Source organism: Ursus americanus, chromosome 19 (assembly GCF_024610735.1).
Source record: "Ursus americanus isolate L20-20 chromosome 19, mUrsAme1.1.p, whole genome shotgun sequence".
Lineage (NCBI taxonomy): Eukaryota > Metazoa > Chordata > Mammalia > Carnivora > Ursidae > Ursus > Ursus americanus.
Window position 1 is genome coordinate 27,437,575 of NC_142145.1, and position 22,309 is coordinate 27,459,883.

Here is a 22,309-nt window from a genome sequence, read left to right on the forward strand (position 1 = left end):
TTCAAAAAATTATGTGAAATACAGACCAAGAACATGGCCCTTTCCACCCCTCCCCCTACGTTGCCATTAGTTGCATGTAAATTCTTCCTGTTGCTCTAGTTGCCTCTCTCTTACTCTCCACTCTCTCTCTTATCTCCTATATTTCTTTTTTTTTTAAGATTATTTATTTATTTATTTGACAGAGTGAGAGAGCAGAAGCAGGGGGACCTGCAGAGGGAGAGAGAGAAGCAGGCTCCCCGTCGAGCAGGGAGCCCAATGCTGGGATCATGACTAGAGCCAAAGGAAGCTGCTCAACCGACTGACCCACCCAGGCGCCCCTGCCATCTATCTTTCTATCCCCATCTATCTGTCTACATGCATAATGTATGCACATAAATCCCATATACATCCACACATACAGCTAGTGGACTTAAAATTTTGGTCTGCAGAATCTTTTTCCCATTTAATGCTCTATCATGGCCATCTTTTCCCAATCATCTGAATCTATCTCATTTTTATTAATGCCTGCACTCCTAGAAATGGAGTACTCGGTCAAGAAGCATGGTATCTTGGGGTAGCAGGCCCCCAAATTCGGACACAATATGGTGCCATCTCACCCTTCCCACATCACTTTCTGCACTCTAACCTCTCTCTCAGGTCATCAGGGCCCTAACTACTCCTTGAACAGAGGAACAGAGGCCCTTCCATGGGTCTTATATTCACCTTCCCCCCACTCAGTGCCCTGTAAGGTACTGTACAAACAGCAAGCACTCAATAAAAGCCTATTATAAGAATGAATGGACATGCAAGAAACCCAATATAATGCTACCCAGTCAAGACCCTAACCACCTGCTAGACAGACTGCATACGTATTTGAGGGACTTTCTGTGTTGCTTTCAGGAAGTTACTGGGCTTTTTTTTTGTTTCCTCAGTTTCCCATTCATTCAGTAAGTCTAGAGACACTGGCTGTCTCCCCGGAGACCTTGGGTGGAATCTGGTATTTCAAAGTGCTTAATGGCGCTGCTCAGTAAATAAAAGATGTCATTAATATGCATGAAGCTATTTCATCAAGAGGCCAACAGAGCAAATTTAAAAGCTATCTTCAAGGGAAAAGAACTAAACTGCCATTATCATGCATACTAATAACCACAATGGAAGTCTGCAGGAGCCAGGACAATGCACTCCCTGGGGCCCCTCAGCCTCTGCTGCAACCTTAAGGTGCCCCTGGTCTTGCTGTCAGCCTCTCAGAGAAGGGCTGGAGGAGAACCATCTTTTACCTCCAGACTCTGACAAGCAGCATGGAGCTCTCAGCATTCCAGGGCTGTGCTTAAGGGCCCTCAGATGATGCATCTAATGGTTTCCGAGAACTGTCCCTAACAATATGAAAAATTAGATGGGAAACAGCCAACGCATGGGCAGGAGAAAAGCTTGAGAGGATTTATGATTTGCCACCACTCCAAGGTCACATTTCCACTCACGGGCATGAGAAATGGGGCGCGTGGTTAAGGCAGAGTCATTAGGAGAGAACTGAGCACACCGTGCCAACTGCAGAGATAGCAACAAGCTGGGAAAAGAGGTTAGAGGCCTTGGGCTGCCACATGACTTTGGGTAAAGTCCTTAAACTCCTGTCACCTGGAACCTATACCTCACCTCATCTATGCTTCATCCGCAGGTAATCAGAGATACCTTCCCGAGGATCCTACGTGTTCATGTTAGCAGGGAGTCTAGTGTCTTCCTCTTGAGGCTTCTCTTTCTTTAATTAACCAAGAATTGCCAATGGGCCCAGTTTTCATTCAAACGTCAGGAGAACTTAGGAGGTTGATGTGTCCATTAAGGGTCTCCAGTTGAGCTGCCTTTGTTTCTATTATCACCACATATGTTGCTGTTAAAAAAGATTCCCACCCCAGACAGTCCCCTGTGTTCTTTCTGTGGCTGAGACGATGCTTTTTCTAGTCCAGATCCTGTGAAAGGTTGCAAGGGGTCTCCTCACTTGTGACCCCCTATTACTAGGCTGTCAGTGGTTACGTGCCTATGCCCAGCAGCAGTATTTCCAGGTTCTCCCCCAGGACTTCCAGGCCCTGGGGTTGAGACCAGAACAATACTTCCAGATGTGTAAAGTTCTTTCTTACCAAGAGAAATCACTTGACCCATCCCAAGCTAATACAGGTGGCCTAAAACAGGATGTTTAGAATCTGAGCCTCCTAGGAGATCCCTTGGCCCTCATGCAAACTTACTCATCTCTTCTCCAGCTAAGCACAGTACAGGGTGTTGAAAGGGTGCAAAGGGTTATCCTCTTCATATCTTACATTTGCCTAATTAGGAGGAGCCACCTCTCTGTTCAGAAAAGAGGCAAATTTGAAGGGTTCCAAAGTGATTTTCTGTACCCATCTATACAATGAAATTGCAGATAAATTCTCTTGTTAAAAAAATAAGTTCTACCATTACAGGTATTTTGCTCTATGTATAATGTACTTAGCAACACCTTCATCTGTCTCACTGGGAGGTTGCGAAGATCAAATAAGGCATTTAAAGTATACATTTCACAAAGTAAACAAACAAACAAACAAAAAGAGCTAAATGATAAAGACAAGGAATTGCTACATAAATTGAAACATTCCATTAGAAATAGAGTTTAGTTCTAGAAACTCTGGGTTGACTTCTAGGTAGACAGGGTCTCCCAACAGGAGAAAGAGAATAAAAATTGGTTCTCTGAGGAAGGTCAGGGACAGAGCATGCTTGATTTGTGGTGCAAACACAGAGAGGAAGCCAAAAGAATGGAAAGACAAATGAAAGTTGTTACAAGGACAGTATTACTAATTTACAATATCCATCTCCCACTTAAATAATTACTGTTCCCTTAGCTTACCTCCAAAATTTTGTATATTTTTGAAGCCACTTAAACACTCTGGAATTCAGTTTCCTAAATGTGAAATGAGATTTTTTTTTTTTGTTTTAGTCACAGAATGTCTTGCATGAGCAAAGACTTATAAATATAAATGACCAATAAATAAATCCACTGAAGTATAGTATTTAAACACTCCAAGACTAAGAGATAAATGATAGTCTTCCAATTTCTGTTCATACTTTACAGAGTAGGAGACACTGCCTACCTAGCAAGTCCACCATGAGGCCTTTGGAGATATTTTAGGGCAATGGTCTTTGGTGGCCAAGGCCCAGATCCTCAGCCCAGGGCTGCATGTACAGTTACACTGAGCTTGTTGAGTAATCTGGCACTGTTGGGCAGATGAAGGAATTTATCTAAGTAATCAGCACTTAATTTTTCCTAATTTTTCAAACAGAGAGAATAATAGACTCTGGCCAGAGGTATAATGTGAAGAAATTACCTCTGATAATGCCTGGAAGGCCATAAGCAGTCTAGACAATGAATAGTTCAGATAGCCTTTCTTTATCTAATATTAAGCCTGCATTCTCCTAATGAGCTAATTTCTCACTTTTCTGATAGTAGCTCTAAAGTTACCCCTTGCTCCAAAAAAGCAGAAAAAGCTAGTTGTGTATAGAAAAGAAACAATTCCACTTTTCTGCATAAAGGTACTGTGACAGTTGGGAAATGCTTTTAGGTGGGACAGTGGGTGGGATGGAAAGTGGAGAATACTTGGGAAAAAGCGCAAAAATGAAGACAACCTTGGGAGGCAATAAGGCTAAGAGGCACTTGAAAAATCAACCCAGCAAGCCAAACTTAAGAGTTGTGACAAACATATGGCCCCTCACAGCTTAACTGTGTTTCTCTTCAGAATCACATAGATCGTCCTTTCTTCATAAACCTTTCCATGACGGACAGAAGGAATCCTAAAGAAAGAACCATGAAATGGGAATTTTGTGTTTTGTTTCTTCTAGTGCTACACTTTCATCCTTACCAAGAGAAAAAGAATCAGGGGTAAAGAATCACATAATCTCTACAACAAGAGGTTAGTTTGGGGAGAGGGGTAGTTTGCCGTGAATAACACAGCATCCCAATGACATGCTTTTGCCAATCAGGTGAGCTTAGATTAGGAGAAAGCTGATCTTACAAGGTCAACTTGTGGAATCTCTTCTACAGCACTGCTGACTGATGGTCACTCAGGCTCCCTGTGAGCCCCTTCAGAGGCAGGAACTTCCTGCCACTCCAATTTGCAGATTCTACTGTTAGAGCACTTACACTGTTAGAGAGTTGTAAAAAAGTAGGATGAAACTGAGGGGACCCAACATTTCTTGTGGTTTCAAAGACAAATGCAAGAAGAAGATGAATATGTCTGAACAGAAAGAAAGCATTTTCAATATTAAAAATCTCATGTAGGCATTTAAGTCGGAGAAAAATTGTGTAGGGAGTCAACCTGCAACCTCTCTTGTCAAAGACCCACACAGCACTGGTAGCCTGTTTCATATAGCTTGGCACTTGATCATCTGTTTAATTATCTTATCCTTTTGCGGATTCATGGGTGTGCCTCTCAAGTGGATATACGAGGTGCTTAACAGCATCTCCCTTGACATCTGGCCTGGAACTAGCTGGCTGTTCTTTAAAGACCTTGGTGACTAAACCAATTAAGCTGAACATACAACAGATTTTTAAAAAGCGACAGCCTAGAATATATTTAAATATAGTCTCCTGATTGGGTCCCAAAGAGATTGTCTATGATGTCAGCTTGGTGTATCCTGGTTTGCCAAATGGATCTTCAAAGTTGGTTATTTCTTCCACATCTCTAAATAGTCACTGGAATGCCAAAGAATTAGAACAATAGGTTGAGATGTGTTATTATGATGACCTAGTTGATCCTTCCCTTTCTGCACCCAGAGGTTCAGTTCTGGTCCAAGCTCTGTCATTTTGTTTTTACTATTGCATTGGCTCTCAGTTAAAATCCTTCAGCCTGGTTCTCAAGGTGTTACATGAGAAGCTTCTAACTTCACCTGTTGCTTCTTCCCAGAGCAGTTTATGGGCAGTGGCTGCACCCTGGATATTTATTCATCACTTACAGATGTTCAATAACCACTTACTAATCCCCCACATACATCACAAACACCCCACAGCACGACATAACTGAGGTGGGTACCACTCTTCAAACTGGCCCCCTATTCTCCTGCACTATTATTGCTCATGTCATTTGCTTATGTCATCTGTACTATGGCCATATTGAGAGAAAGTGCCGAAGTTGGTGTGAAGACAATAATTTGGACACAGTTCGACTGATGAGAAAGGAAAGTTCAGGGTATCCTGGCTGGAAACAAGACAGGATTTGTAGGGTCATGAGCTAAGAAAGGCCTACCTTGATCATAAGAATACCAAGGGTTTATTATTTCAGCCTTTACCTCTGGATTATACTGTGACCTTGGGCAGATCACTTACACTCTCTGTGCACTTACTGGTTCCTTGCTCTGTGAAGCTTGGAGAGCAATGCCATTCTACCTCTGACGAGTCTGCGTAGAACGGCTGTAGAGCACCCTGCGCTTTGGCACTTTTGCCCATACACTTATTTTGTTATTGTTAAATATTTTACATAACTGCAACCTGGGCTGAAAAAAATTTTTTTTCCTGTCTGAGGTATTAACACATAACAATTCATTCCAATAATTTGCACAAATGATATTAGGAATACATTTTCTGGAGAACAACAACAGATTCTTTAAAATTCTCTTTAAGTCTTCCTTCCCTGACTCTCTGTGAGGATTGGATTTAGTTCAACATTTCTTAAAAGCCTTTCATATGCTAGGCCCCATAAGGAATAGTTGAGGGAAAGCAGAAAATCTGTCTTTAAGAATCTTGCAGCAGGCAAAATCATGGCCCCGAAAGATGTCCACGTCCTAATCCCCACATCCTGTAGATATGTCACTTTACATGGATAAAGGGACTTTGTAAATGTGATTAAGTTAAAGACCCTGAGATGGGGAGAATTTCTTGGATTAGCCTATCAGGGTGGGCAAAATCTGCTTACACAGCTCCTTAAACTGGAGCCCCTTTTCTAATGGTGGTCACAGAAGGAGGTATGACTAAAGAAAAATGGTTGGAAAGCTACCATCATGCTAGCTTTGAAGCTGGTAAAAGGGGTCCACAAGCCACGGAACAAAAGTGGCCTTCAGAAGCCAGAAAAAGAAAACAGGTTCTTCCTCAGAGCCTCTAGAATGGAACACAACTCTGCCAACACCCTGATTTTGACCTGTGTTGGAATTCTGACCTGCAGAAGTGTAAGGTAATAAATCTGTGTTGTTTAAGCCACTAAGTTTGTGGTAATTTTTTTTTTTTTATGACAGCAATAGAGAACTTACACAGACCTCATGAAGTAACAAAGTAGGAACAAAGGAAGAAATCATGACAATCTAAGGATATCTGGGATCAATTCTGCAAGAGTGAGATAAATCAATAAAACTGATAATAATGATGATGCTTTTCATAATATTGCTTAAATAATACTGAATAGCATTCATGTAATGCTCGAGATATGTTTTATTATTGATCCCATTCTACAGATATGGAAACTGAGGTACAGGGATATTAACTAACTTTCCCAAGTTTATGGTGCAGTTACATGTGGATGTAGAATTTGAAACCATGTTCACTCCATATGGTGGAAATATCTCACCTGGGAACCCAGCAGCAACTTCCTAGATTAGATAGGATTTTGCTTGAACTTGAACTGGTGAGTAGGGTTTTGAGTGGAGAGACTAGTAAGATCACTATGTGGAAGAAGTAGCGTGAAGAATGGCATGGGGACACCTCTGTGCATGGGTGAAGTGAAGAATGAGTTGACATCATGTCGAGTGCCAGAGAGTGTACTAGTAGATACAGCTTGGAAAAGTAGGTTCAAAACAAATCATGAATCTCTGACCACGCTGAGCACTGGGTTCTAATTTGTAGGTAGATGGGAGCTATAGAAATTTTCTACATGGAGTGACATGGCAGAATTCATTTAGCTTTTTACCTGATCCACCAAGAAAGCAAGAACTGGAAGGCAGGGAAAAGAGGCATTTATTATTATTTTTTAAAAAAGCCTTCTCTGTGGGAAAAATCACTAGCTTCACTCTCAGGAGATGTATTCTGATTATCTGACTCTCAAATTCTGAACATTTTCCTTAACATTAAACTCCTGAGTTATGAACTTCTGATTTCTGATCTCTGGAAGGCAGGAACTGGCTTCTATCTGTATGTATCTCCAGCACCTATTTTAGGTCCTAACTTGACATAGGGGTTTCTAGAGAAGAAACTGATAAATGAATGAACAGTCAGGTTAAGTTACTCATTCCTGAACTTCTTTTATTGTAGACACATGCCTTGTCTGCTTTCTGAGAAGACTATAGGCCAATAATGCACAGAGCAGACGTTCAGGAAACATGTGTATGCCAAACCAAACAGTCTTGCTAAAAATTGGAGAGTATCCAGACACCAGATTTCAGCAGTTTCCGTGATTTCTGCCCTGGGAGATGTGGTGATCGTGGTGAGGGGATGTGTGAGCTGGGAAAGGCCAGCTGGCCCACCAGGCCTGCTTTCAGCTGTAGAAACCACTGGAGAGGTGGACTGGGCCACACGCTTAGGAGCTTCATGACCATGGAACATCACATGACAGAAGTGCTGGATACTGAAGGGGTGGGGCCTGAGAAATGCAGCATCCAGGAGAGACAGCTGGAGTTAGGCTGTATGCACTGGGGTGTTTCTCTGCAGCCTCCCAAAGTATCTGTCAAGACCTTGAACTCACATAGCGGTGAATGCTATTGGTTTCCTTATAGAAAAAGGTGAAGGGTGGCATTTTACATTGAGTATGGTGAAAGTCAAAGGCAGTCCAATGCTATGGAATAACCTGTGAGGGACATTCTGGACTTTTGGTTACCCTGCAGGTTAGAGAAGAGTGTCTCCCCATTTCTAACCCACCCCCGAAAGAGAGGAGTTGGGGGGGGCAGAGACCCTCATGAGAAAACTCCCTTCCATGAGGGGCACTAAGGGGCTGTCTCTTGAGTTTGTGGCAGTCACTTGGGTCTGATCTCTATGTCACTGAGCATCTAGAATAGTCCTAGAGAGGCTGAAAGAACCCCAAACCACAGCAGGCCTCACATGATGGCAGGAAGGGGAGAGAGGGTGTCCCACATGAAGATACAGTCAAGACAGGTCTCCCAGAATGCATCCCCATGGCTCGTGGTAATAGCTCCACCTCCAGAGAAGTTTCTGACAATTACATTCATTAAGACTCATCCTTATTAAAACTGCTGTCATGGTAACTTGACAATAGATTCTTTTTCAATGACCCCAAATATTTTTCCTTTTCTTTTTACCAAAATACAATTCAACTTTAAAGAAAATGTTGTAATAATAACAATAATAAATCACCCCATAACCTGTCACCCAATACAACCCCTATGGTCACTGCCTTTTATTTTAATGCCTCTAATCAATGACAGATTTTTGTCTTATAGAAGGGACATTCCTAATGAGAAAATGGAAGTAGAAGAGGAAGAATTCTTCCACCATCTATTTAAAGTGATAGAATCTACTTTAAATGGAGTACAAAGGATCTATTCATACATGAACCTAGAACCTTTTTTTCCTACAGTGGAATCTGGCCCCAAGCCTTGGGGCAAGTTTTTTGAAATTTAGCAAATTAATTAACACATGCATCTTGTTAAAGCAAGAGCAAGAGAATGTGGCTGACAGAAGCCTGGAAACAACAGTTCGCACCCATTAGGACGAAGTCTGGCTTTCAGGACTAGCACTTACATCCCACCGGAGTCTAAGTCTCAGTTGGCTTTCCAATGTGCTCCCACCAGTTCTCCACACAAACTGGGATCCAGATAGCCCAGCCTACCATCTCTATGCCACCTTTCCTCCCTGGCATCTTCCCCTTCTCTCTGACCATACAGTGCACAGGTCACATTTTAGCTACAGAGCAGCTGCAAAAAGCCATTCCTGTCCTTCCAATATGGGGAGCGAAAAGACAAATTTGTGCTTTCCTTAGACCTCCTTCTAGCTAGGGGAGGCCCTGTGACCCCTTTCTTGTCAATGAGACATAAGAAGTTGCTCTTGTGGGGGAGAGGTTGTCCTGAAAAGCATTCTCTTACGTGCTGGAAGGAGATGGATAGTGCTGGCACCAACCTTTCTCCTTTCCATCTTTCTGCCTAGAATACAGATGTGAAGTCTGGAGGTGCACAGCCTTCTTGTGACAAGAAAGTGATGGCACCTGAGGGCAAGGGCAAAGGCAAAGGCAAAGGAACAGTCTCCCTCCAACTGAGCTGTTGACTGTGCACCAGTAGCCGCCCACCTCCTGAGTCTTATTAAAAGAGAAAAATCAACTCCTGTTTATTTAAGTCACTGTGACTCAGGTTTTTTATTAGTTGCAATCAAAAGTATTCTTAAGGGATGTAACCACCCTCATCAGCCTTTCCTAAGCAATCCAACCTGACAGCCATGTATACAGTGGTTACAAACTTGGGTTGTGGAATCCTTAGTTTTGAATCCTGGGTCTATCACTGACTAGCCATATGACCTTGACCAAGTTACATAATTGCCAGAAGCTTCATTTACTTATCTACAATATGGGAATGACAGTGGTATGCGTTTCATATAAACGCTGAGTGAGATAATGCATATAAAATACTTGAAACGTGACTGTCAGGTAAGTGTCCAGTAACACTGGTTTTCCTAGCAGAGGTTTTCCTCACAGAGGTGCTACTGCCATTCCTCAGCACCCGCTGAACACTGAGATTTCTGAACTCTTCCTGTGTCCTGCAGCTGGGCTCACTCCTCCCCTTCACGGAACCCCATATTTGACTCTGCCCTAAGAAGAGAGAATCCAGAGGAGTTACCCCATCCACCTGCCTGCACCTACCCTCGTGGACCCCCACTTGGGAGCCTGAGCTGGACTTGGATGTGATTAGCTCTCACGGTTGCTATTTGGTTCCTACAACTGATTTGGGGCCTCATTCTACGCTACCCTTCAGTTTCCTTGAAGGAGGAACTTACAGCAGAGAGAGGGAAAGAAGAGAGTTATGACTCCATTGTCCATCCCCCTGCTTCCCAGTGGCCCCAGACGCTCTGGCTGTTGCCATGGCAGTGGGCTCCAGGACCACCACCACAGCAGCCACTTGGTCTCCCTGGTACTTCAAGGATGGGAAAAATAAATCATTCAAAGAGTCCCTTTCCCTCTTGGGAACTGGGGATTATGCTGAAACTTTATTATTACTTTAAATAAATAAATTACTCCCTTGAGGCCAGATGAAAACATGCTCTTATTAAATTTTTTGAAGAAGGAAAGCAATTGGAGAATAAAATCAAAGGTGACCAAATGGATTGAAGTGGCTCCTCAGAAGCTGACATAATAGCAATTTGTATTTATATTATGCTTCTCATCAAAGGAGCATTTCATAAAGGCTCCTTTCCCCAGAGTTGCCCCATGGAGCTCGACTCCAACACAGAAGAGCCCAAAGTCTTGGGGGTCTGCCAGCTTCCAAAGTCCAGCCTCAGGCTCTGACCACAGTGGATGACCTCCTGTCTCGACCTCAGGGCCAGCTTAGTTTCAGAGCCCTTCTGGGAACTTCGAGAGGGTGTCTGTGTCCTCACTGGTCAGTGGGAAAGAGAGTGGCTGCCTCCCATGGAAGAACTTCTAGTGGAGACAGGTCATGAAAGCTTAACCAAGGGATGGCTGATATCTGTCTCCCTCTCTCTCTCTCTCTCTCACACACACACACACACACACATTGAAAACTGCTGGAAATTAGGGGTGCCTGGGTGGCTCAGTCAGTTAAGTGTCTTCCTTCAGCTCAGGTCATGATCCTGGGGTCCTGGCATGGAGCCCTGCATCACGCTCCCTGCTCAAAGGGGAGCCTGCTTCTCCCTCTCCCTCTGCCCTTCCCCCTGCTTGTGCACTCTCTCTATCAAATAAATAAAATCTTAAAAAAAAAAAAAACTGCTGGAAATAAGAGCCTATCTTAGGTTCCTTCCTGACTATCCATTAACAAAGACCAGGATTTTTTATTGTGTTTGGTTTTCCCCAAGTGTTTCAGACATGCAGGCCAGTGACAAAAGACTTTTTCTTGTATTCTAGGTGACAGACAAGACATCTGCATGTATATATCGAAAAAGTAAAACATCTATCAAAGGATCGTCTTTAACGTGTCTTTGTCTGCACAGTGCTTGGTACCTGGTAGGGGTTAAGTAAGTGTCCTTCAATGAAATAGCTGCACAGGAGAACTGGTGAGGAACAAGGGTGGAACAATGGGATGCTAAGTGAAAGTTTCCAGGTAGGAGTGATCACTCTGCCTGGGGAGTTAGATAGGATTTCACTTCTCAATCACAAAAGCAATTTGAAAAATATAGCTACTATTTATTGAAAGTTTATTCTTTGTTTGGCACTGTTGCAGAATTTGATACATTTTTAAAAGGTTTTTCACCATAACCATTCTCGTAACACCACCTTACAGATGAGGAGACTAAGGCTCAAAGAAGTTGTGATTTGTCCACAGACTTGGTAAGGCTGGGTTGGGGCCCAGCTCCTCCTCAGCGCCTCTTGTCTCGCTCCACCCACTGGCTTGCCTCATCTTTCCACCACAATGTCCAAATCCATACTGGTTCCATGGAAACTCCACACTTGGAATAACGTCTTCCTATTTTACTTAGCAAAATTCTGTATTTTCTTTTCAGCTTAACCGTATTCCAAAAGCTACCAGGATCCAAACTATGTCCCAGCATAGACACCAAGCAAATACTCTCTATCAAAGAAGGCAGAGTACATGAAAAACTAAGGATGTACTGTATGGCGACTAACATAACATAATAAAAAATTATTATGAAAAAAAAAACAAGCTTGGGAAGAAGGCAGAGGACAGATCCCACATTGATTAGTGAAGGTTTGTATACTCTGCGTAATGACAAGTAACTCCTACCACCTAGAGCAGGGCTGTTCCTCATCCTGAACTTCCATCTTTTGTGACCCCACATGCACAGTGCCAGTGAGCTCCCTGCAGTCAGAGGCCAGGGTCTAAGTCCCAGCTCCATCAGCTCCCACTTCTGTGACCTTAGACAGGTCAGTGAGCATCTCTGAGCATTATTATCCTCATTTGGAAACATGGAGATAATAATATAGAACCCACCTCACAGGGCTACTAGAAAGATTAAATGAAATATCAACTACTAAAGCCTTAGCACTACTTGGCACGCAGTCACGTTGGCCATGATCGTTGGTGAGGAGAAGGGTGTTGGTAGAAATGGCAACCCAACATGCTCCTCATATGGTATTAGGCTTGGTGAGTTGGCTGAGGCCCTGTGTGGCACCGAGAGGGAAGTAAAGGCTTTTCAGTGACATCAGCTGAGTGTCATTAATGAGTTCTAGGACATACACCTGCACTGTTTGAGCCCCATAAATGGTGGCTTCCCATGAACAGGCCCAACTCCTAGGGAGGTTGATCCCCAGCAGGTGACTTAAAAAGTGTCAAACAACAGGATAAAAGTGGTCTGGAATATTTAAAAGAGCAGTGATATTCAGAAGGGCAACTTGTGACCTCTGCAGGCCTAAGTGTCTCTGAGATAAATACTTTCCCACCTCCTCTTTCTTGCTCCCCCCTCCCCCTCTAGCTGGTGCACAACCGCCATATCTATGCCCTTGCTCCTTGCCTTTGTCTACATTAATCACAACCATCCTTATATCCCAGTTGAAATGCCATCATTCCATGAAGCTTTTCTCACCACTGCAGTACAAATTCCCCTCTCCTTCCCCTGAGCCCTCAAATCAGAACTGTCTCTCTCACATGTCAGTTTCAGTATGGTGACCTTGCACTAATGTTCCATTGTTCACATTTAAGCCGTGATGATTAGTCTGCAGTTCTTCATAGACAGGACCCATGCCAAATACAGACCTTTGCAATCCAAAACCGAGGTCAGTACTGAGGCCAGATGGAGCCGATAATCAGTTTTTTTTCAAGCTACGTACTTGCTGGACAGAAAGATAAGTAGCAACTAACTGACCTGGCAGGGCCGTAAGACAAATGCTTTCATTTGAAATAAATAAACTGAGAACAAAGAGGAGATGTTCCTGCACCAGAGTCACAGTTAATATCAGAGCCCAGGCTAGTTAGTGTTTCTCTACTTGGGCTATGGGAAGTGTTAAGCTTTATAAGAGAGAACCCAAACCAAATTATATCTCCTACCTTCTCCATTTTTCCCTTTATACCTTTATCTTAATGGAAGATTTGACTTCTGTTGTTTAATTGGAAACACAGTCAAAAATGTATACTCATTTTTTGATCCACTGTGGGTCTTCTAAACTCTGTTGCTATGAAGACATGGACTCTCTAGCCTCAACTTCTACATTCCACTCTACCCTGCTGAAATACTTACCATCCCCACAAAGCTCCCACACAAGGCTTTGCACATCTTCCCCATGCCTCACTCCACTTGGTTAGCCTTCTCCCTCCTTAGGACTTATTTTTAAGTCCTATGTGAAGTCTTCACCAACCCTCCCAAGACTGGGGTATTCCCACCAAGTGCTGCCCTAGTTCTTTGGGAGAACTCCTCCTCCCATTGTATTCATTCCTAAAATATGTTCCAGATGTGGGCTGCCATCTTGATAAGACCCTGTCTTCCCGGCTGCAGTGACTGACCAGGCAGTGGGCACTAGATGAACCTGGACCAATCAACGTGTCTCACTGTTGTGGCCAAACTGACTGGTCCACAGAAGACTCCCTGATGCAAAATAAGCCAATCAGAGGCTCTCTCCAGGATATTTCAAGCTTAAGCTGCTAGGAGAGCACTTACTTTCCCCTCTCATAATGCACTAAAGATGAAAGGTCAGAGGGGCTGGAAGCCATGGTTCGTTCTTACTGGAGAAGTCATTTTGGAATGATGAAGCAGAATGAGAAAGAAGAGCGAAGAAAACATTTAGAAGAAGAGAATCTTGGCCATGTTTGATCCCTTATGTTCCCAGTGCAGCTCTCACCCTGCCCGTTAGATAGTTTGATCAAACAACCATATCATAGGGCTGATGTGCCCCCTCCCAAATTCATACGCTGAATCCCTAACCCCTAGTACCTTCAATGAAGGTGGCCACTCGACTAAGATCAGGTGGCTTGCTTCAACATGACTGGATGACACTTCTTCTCCCTGGGGTATTTTTCTACTTCTAAATCAGCTACTTGCTTACTCCCAGGAAGCGGCCTTTCTTAGCTCTGTTAAGAATAACTTTACCTGGTCAAAATCAGTATCACTCTTTCTATTTCATCTAACAACATCTGAATTCTAGGTTAGGCCACCATTCATTCGCCAAATACCTACTGCATGCCTACTAGTCATCAGAAAACGGAGTAGCCTGACCACAGTAGCTTAGGTTCCTACAGAACATCTATCATTGAGCTTACATTCAATGTCTTAAACTTCTACAAGCGTTAGCCTTGGGGAGCACTTTTTAAACCTTCAAAAGCTTTATGGTCTATTTACACTTGATGGTGCCTGTTGGTTGTTTTCCCTGCTATAGTCCTCATGTACTGCTTGCTGCCTGCTCACTCCATCCCATTGCAGGGATGCTCTTTCTCTCAAAATAAAGTTTCTGAATGTATTTCCCTGCCTCCCCATACGTCAATAAACCCCTTGCTTGTTTAAGAGTAAACTAAAGGTGTTTACTCAGGAAAATTCAGCACATAGAGGTTAAAAATAAACAATGAGAAATTTATTAAGCTACAAAAAGTCTTCAGTAACTGGTATTTGAGGTTTTCAGAGGAGTGAAAACAGAAAATGGATTTTTTTTAAAGTTCTCTTTGCTCTTTCAAATGCATCTTTCCCCATGAGTCTCACGTAGCTCCCTTAATATTTCATCCAAGGCTTTGATGATCTCCTTCCACCTTTAGCCTCCTCTTGTCCTCACTAGACTGTACCACTTGTGAAAACGACGGCTAAAACTCAGTTCTTTGTTGTGAACATGCTTGTAACAACTGCCTTTACATATTTTTTGTTGCACTTATCTAAAGACTATACAAAAAATGTGATTTCAAACAACCTTTTAAATAAAATTTTACTTATTTATTTACTTAAATAAATAAGTTTATTTAAACAGCATTATTAAGTCTTCCACAAAAATGCAAACCAAAATTTTAAAATTATTTACCATACTTATCTTTCAATATTCTTTATGTGGACAAAAGACATGTTCTGGAGTTAAGCTAAAGAATTTTTAAAATAAATAACAAATGAATTCTCTATGAATCTAAGTGCCTTTGTCCTAATGATGGGAAAAGAGAGAATTTAGTTGTCTGTGGTTCACAATCCACTCAGCTCAGGGCTCTGAAAGAATTTCAGATGTTCTCAGTCTTATCTTCTTAAAGATTTTACCTTATTTTAATCCAGAGTATTTTTAAGTATTACAAAAATAACAACTAAAAAATGATTCTGAGTTCAGATATGCTTGTAAAATGCTAGACAGAATAGTTTTGTTTTGTTTTAAGTGGTAAGATTCGTCAGAGATTTTAAAATGCTTGCATATCCTGAGTACCCACAAGGGGAGCCACTGGAAGCAACACTCACAAATTTATTTGACCTCCCATACCCCCTTTGTGCAAAAAACCTTTTAGGATTAGCAATCTACAGAATATCAGTATGATGTCTCTACTCATTGCAAGTGACTTACAGAAGAAAGAAGCCTTGAAGGCCTAACACAAAAATATTTTTATTTTCTTTTAAAAATTCAAGCTATTATTCTACTTGACTTTAAAACTACTACTAATTGCCTTAGAGGAGTGCTAATTCTGGTGTTATCACATGGCATATGCTTTTTTCAAAAGTCTGTATTTAAAACTTTTAATCAACTAATCAAATGCTTCATAACAGAGAGAGAATCAAGTCACCAAAAAACCCTCATCAGAAGGTAATGAGCATTTTATCTTTGCCACAAACTTGAGGTGATAGGCACACAAAATGTGGTCTATCCACCCAATGGAATAGTATTCGGCCTTAAAAAAGAAGGAAATTCTGACATGTCCTACAACACGGATAAGGCTGGGACACATTCTGCAGAATCAAATAAGCCAGACACAAAAGGACAAATATCGTATGATTCTACTTATGTGATATACCTAGAATAGGCAAATCCATAGAGATATGAAGTAGAATGGCAGTTGTTAGGGGCTTCGGAAGGGAGGGAATGGGAAGGTATTGTCTAATAAGTACAGAGTTTCAATTTGGGAAGATGAAACAGTTTTGGAGATAGGTAATGGTGATGGTGGCACAACAATGTGAATGTACTTCAAGCCCCTTAACTGTATACTTAAAAATGATGAAAGTGGTAAATTCCATGTTATATATATTTTATATTAAGAAAGTAACAGTTTGAGGTGACCAACATATGGAGATCTCATAAATGAGAAGGGTGGGACATGAAGAAGAGAAAGGAGAATCTGAGCAGTTGGTATTTGAAGAATATTTAAAGTAAATCTCTTCATATTTTTTAAAAAACATTTCTCTTTATTATGGGGCATAAAGCAACATAGCAATTTTGAAAGGGGAAACTAAGGAAAAAATAATTTAAAAGTCCTCGGTTCTTAATATATTAAAATTTAAATATATATAGGGGCCTAATATACATAAAAGCACAGGGCTAAGTAATATCACAGATACAAATACAAAAGGTTTATCCTTGTCCTCAAGTAATTTATAATCTCACAGTAAGACTCACCCATGAGTAACCTGGAGTCAAGACACACTGTGCTGAAAGAACTCTGGGAGCACCAGGAAAGGAGGCAGCAAGTTTGACTGGGGATCCATTTCCTGTTCTTCACACCTACCCTCATTCTCCCAGCATTGAGATCCAGATCCAGATCCACTGCCCCTGAGAAGCCACTGGTTATTGCTCTAACCCACTGTGGTCCAACTTTTGAACTCTTCCTGTGATCACACTCTAGCAACCACTCAGAGCCTTGCCATTTTCTCTTAATGGTTTTAGGCAGACATTGCAACACGGTTGATATATATTTTTATGCATTTTCATGTGTTCTCCCTATTTGGTTACAGGCATCCATTGCTTTGGGGATGATTAAAATTGTTAAAATAGGAATGAAAAGGAACAGAGGAAAATGCTGTTTTGAGTCCATAGTGTAAGAAAGTTTTAAAAGCCAGGTGTGGTCAGGAAAGGATTTTCTAAATTTCAGAAGTTTCCTTTTTCAGATCAGAAGCCATGCATAGCAAACTCCATGGTAGAATTTTACCCTAACTCACAGTGCAGAGAATGGAGACAACAGGGAAGTTTCTATCAGATAGATGAGGAGAAAGCATTTGCAGGCAAGAAATAGGATACTTTTGTGTATGCACCCAGGGTAAGAATATTGTCAGGTTCTCTGAGAATCAAAGGCCTGGGCTTTCTTGGGTCTTGACCAAAGGCGGGAAGTTAGATCACTGAAACACCAGACTCTACAGACCTTCTAGAACACCCAGGCTGCTATTCTGCCCCTCTGCACCCAAGACGGCTTACAGTTTGAGAGAGAAAGCTGACTTCACGTTTCATGGGCAAAACTTGAGTTCCCATATGCCTCCCTAGGGGGCAGGAGCAGACACAGAGTCACTGAGACCCTTTAACACTGGATTAGATGAGAAAGATAAAAAATTCAGGGACCTCACCAGCATGGATTTTGATGGTGTGAGCAACAGCACAATATCCACATCAAAGCAGGTAAGATTCTCCATGTGGGAAGCTACCAGCACAAAGTGTTCAGGGACCAGAGCAGACCAACCTCACCCAGTGGACAGTGGGGAGGACAGTGTGTAGGAAAGTCCTCCTCAGCCCCAAAGGGTGTGTCAGCTTTCCCTGCAAGCATTCATCTTGGGAAGGGACATAGAGATGCTTCTTGTGAAAGGGGAAATATCCCTGATAGAGCATTTATAGTTCAAACTCACTAAATATTTGTCCCAATTAGACCCAATTACACCTAAGAAACTATTTTAAAATGAAGAAGATTGAATCACCTTTAATGGGAAAATTTAAATCCACCCTGCCAGGATGGGTAGGACTGAGGAAAATAGGTATAGAAAGGAAATGTATTCTTTTATTTTTTGACCCATTTAACTTAGAGTATGTAAATGATAATCCCTTTTCACATGTTTAACCAACAAGTAGACTGCTGTGTCCTGGAGATCTGTGGAATGCTTTATGCTATATACCCAATAGGTGCCCCTAAAACGTACTGTGTGAAGAAATGAAAGGAAAAAAAATATGGATTTCATTTCTTCCCCGCCTCTCATTCCACCGAAGTCAAGATAAATTATAAAACAGAGAGATTTAAAAAAAAAATAATGTAAGAGAAATCACAGAGAGAGTTCTGGAAAAAGAACTGGCATTCGGAAAGTCACAGGGTTTAGTCCTTGGAATATTAATACTGCTGGCCACAGACAGTCTTCCTGCCAAGGCTTCTGTCAATAAGCTGAGGTAAATATCTATCTGGACCAGCGAAGTCCCACAAAAGTAATAAGCAAAGTTTTCAATCCTCAAAAATATTTGAACATCTCTCTCTCTTACAGAGAAAAAAACCCTGAAACTTCTCATAAACGGATATTTCCCTTGGGGAACTAATATCCTCTCCAGGGTCAAACCTGCATTCTCCTGAAGATTCGGTGAAGCAACACTCATGAGAAGTGTTTTTTTCTTTCTTATTCTCTTACCTTAAAATTCACTTGGCTTTAAGAAGTCACTGAATATACATCCTTCTAATTGGAGCTTTCAGTAGGAGTGAAACTAGGGCAAATTTTAGACAAAGCAAAGACAATCTTAAAAGTTGGCAAAGGCCCGGGAAGTCTTAATGAGAAAGTTAACAGACTGGCCCACTTTTCCTTGGTGTGCACTATGAAGTGTGCAAAGCTATTAACAACAGAACTCTGCCAAAAGCAGTGTGGAAAGCAGGTGAATATTGATTCTCTGTCTAATGCTCATAAATAATTAAAGAGGCAATTGTAGTTTAAAGATACAGGCACTACTTTTTTTTTTTTTTAACCTGGCACACTGGTATTCAGAAACTCACTATATTCCATAAGAAACATCCTCATCCTTTAAAAAAACCACTCAAATTTCATCTCATTCATAAAGCCTTCCCTGACCTGTTCAGCCATCACCAACCACTCCCTTCTCTGAACTCAAAGAGCATTTATTGCTTCTAGCACTCCCTGGGCATAAGCTGTTAGGTATCTCTTTCCCCGACCCCCTTAAACAAACATGGTCCAATAGATAATAAAATCCTCCAGGGTAGGGATCACATTAAATTCCTCTTATTATCCTTAGTACCTAGCCTGGAGCCTCATCCACAGCCCGTAAGAGTTCGATAAATGTTTGTTGTTAATGATGATGTGTTGTAGATGCATCTGAAACATAATCTGGATAAACACAATACAGGAAAAGTGCAAATCATCATCTAACGAACATGCAAGCCAAGAAATCAATATGAGAGAGCTGTCTGAGCTCCAAGTGAAAGACAAAGTAATGCCCTTCTCCCTGGCCCAACATCCAACATGGTGATGGATTATGCTACATAAAATTATCGATAAAGACCAATGTAGTCACAGTGATTTCTAAAGAGTAGCAAGAAATATTAGATACAAAATGTAACATTACAACAAAAGCAGAACTGAGAGGCTATACATGGAGAAACAGATTCCCTTGATGAAGAACTTTGTAAATAAGTAACTTGGAGCATAATGAAAGCATGGCATTTTCATTTCCTCCCTTCTCTATCTCCCCAGCCCAGGGACTGAGGTGCTGATTTCTCACAAGATACCTCGAATGAGTGTCACTTGCCCCTGAAACAAAAGGCGCAGGAAAGCAAACTCGGGCATTCAACCTTTGCCAAAACAAACCCAACCCTTCAAATGAGTTATGTTCTTACAATATGAGTCAGGTTGAGTAAATTCATACAACCCTAATTTACATACTCAAGGAGAGCAAATCAATCCACTTACCTCTTGTCGTCTTCCACAAGATTTGGCTTATTAGAAAGTTTGGGCCAAATCTGTTCCAGCAGTGAACCTCATCTAGCCTTTCTCTGTCACTCTTTGTTTATTCTTTTTCTACTTATACCCTTTCTTTTATCCTGATGGTGGGGGACTCTTAGGCAGAATGCTCTCTACAATTGTTATTGAATATATATGTAACATACTCAGTGCCAACATTGGTCTAAGGGACATAGCAGTGAAAAGATTAATTATGCCAACCCAAATGTCCCTGGATCCTGGGCAGAGATCTGGAGCAAGGTGGGAAGAAGGGAAAAGCAAGTGGGGGCCACAAATTGATGTTCTACCCCTGGAGTGCATATGCTTTGTTGCTATATGGACAAATGGAACAAGGATAATTAATTTAACTGATCACTTCAATGGAACATTGATAATGATTTGACTAATTTTTCATAGCATTTACTAGTTCTTTGGCTTAATTAACCAACCAACAAGATTTGAATTAATGCATTTACTCCTCACCTCATCCACTACCATGTTTCTCAGTCACCTTTAAAATTCTGAATGGGTTAAAGAACTTGCAAATTAATTGTCTGTACAGACACAGCTCTAAAAATGGCCTCGTTTTTCTTCACTATTATTAAGCATTTTTGTGCATTAAATACACTAGCTAAAGGAAATGAGGATTGAATTCCATGGGTTAATCAATATGTAGCAGTAACAATTTCTATAGCCAACTTGGCTTCGTTCACCACCAAAGGAAGACCAAAACCATTTCACCTCTTTGAAATAATTTGCCTGTGGTATCTTTTTGTGGGCCAAAATTCTCATTGAAATAAAGAAAGAATTATACATGTATAACGTATTCCTAAATTTAGTGAATGCAGGAAGCTTTCATATAAGATAAAGAGTTTTCCTTCTAGATCCTGAAGACATGGCCTTAGAAATGATTCATGTACTCACAGTCATTCAAGTCCTGTTGACAGTGGACGGAGGTACTCCAAGTCTTTTCTGTATCTGCAGATGGAGGTGGAAATATTTCAGCGGGATGTACTCATGTCCAGAAACACCCAGGAAGAAAACTGGAAAGAGCCTAAACAGAAATACAGAGGCACTCATTTAGGATGGTTGGTTTTTTAGGATGATGGAGGCAGCGCAGGAAATGGTGAGCTGGAGCAATGGCTGCAGCCAGCACAAGGAGGCACTGTGGGGCAGAAAGTGGGATTCCCCACTAGATGGTGCTAGGATACATCTGTGGCACCCATGGGTCCTACTACCAAGGCAGAGCGGAGGGATAGGAATAACTTTCACACCTTTGTAGACAAGGCCCTATATACAGTGCCATGTGGATTAAAGTGAGTATATGTTGGTATTTCATACCTCCTAAGGTTTGATCTTATGTTGAAGGTATACTTGGGATGGCACATGTATAGATTCTTAAGAGTACGATTCCATACATGGATATGAATGTGTGTATGAACACCTATATACACAGAAAAATGTTAGGTTATATAGACACGGATCGATATGAATATAGATATAGATTGGGGGTATTATTACAATAAATGGAAAACATGTTGGAGAAAGAGTACTAGCTTCTGTTGAACATGTACCATGTGCCAGGCCTTTCAATGTACTTTCTCGTTTAAATGTGACAATAGCTGTAAAAAGTGGCTATTATTACCTCCACATTTACCAAAGAGGAAAGTTCATGAACTTCATACAGATTAAGGAACTTGCTCAAGGTTACACAGCTGAAAAACTGCAGGGCCTGGATTAAAATTCACGTCTGCTTAGCTTCAAAACTTTAACGCAGTCTTCAAAACCATAATACAGTCATGCTTCACATCACATAGACTTGCAACAGATTCTTGCAATGTGCAAATTAACTCCAGGGAATATGGCTTGTGGTATGTTTGCACAAACAATATAGACATGTGCATTACACAAAATTACAATAATATATATGCAAAAGTTTGATCTATGTTAGATTACAAATATATATATATATATATATATATATATATATAAAGTTAAATAAATACCACATTCCACTTCCCCCCTTTTTACCGCAATTACTGAAGAACCCCATCATAGGAAAATACATAAGAATGAATTCCAATATGTGAGCCAATTAAAATGAGTCACTTCAAGAATATTAACCTTATTTTGAAGTGGATATATCAAATCCACATGCATACATAATGGAATACATTCACTATTTGCCACAAAATACATTAGCATTGAGGTGACAATATGAATTCCATCAACACTGCTTCTTTATGTTGTAGGAAAAGCAACTTCCACTGAAGTGGTTAGAGCACACCTTAACTCAACCCACTCCACTATGGTCCATCGTCATTGAAGACTTGTAGCCTTTGGGCACAAGACTTTCAATCTTTTTTTCTTGTCCAGAAAGCATGTTCTGTAAATTATGCTTCCGTGAGATAG

At 41.3% G+C, this 22,309-nt stretch overlaps 1 protein-coding gene across 2 annotated transcripts in view; it reads right to left on the reverse strand.

The window, feature by feature from the left end:
• SLC14A2 (solute carrier family 14 member 2) overlaps positions 1 to 22,309 on the reverse strand; it is a 446,643-nt gene that overhangs the window by 416,187 nt on the left and 8,147 nt on the right. For both annotated transcript variants that reach the window (XM_045789981.2, XM_087869851.1), the window contains exon 2: positions 20,822 to 20,951. The gene's annotated coding sequence lies outside the window, so the exon portion shown is untranslated. The remainder of the gene's footprint in view (positions 1 to 20,821; positions 20,952 to 22,309) is intronic.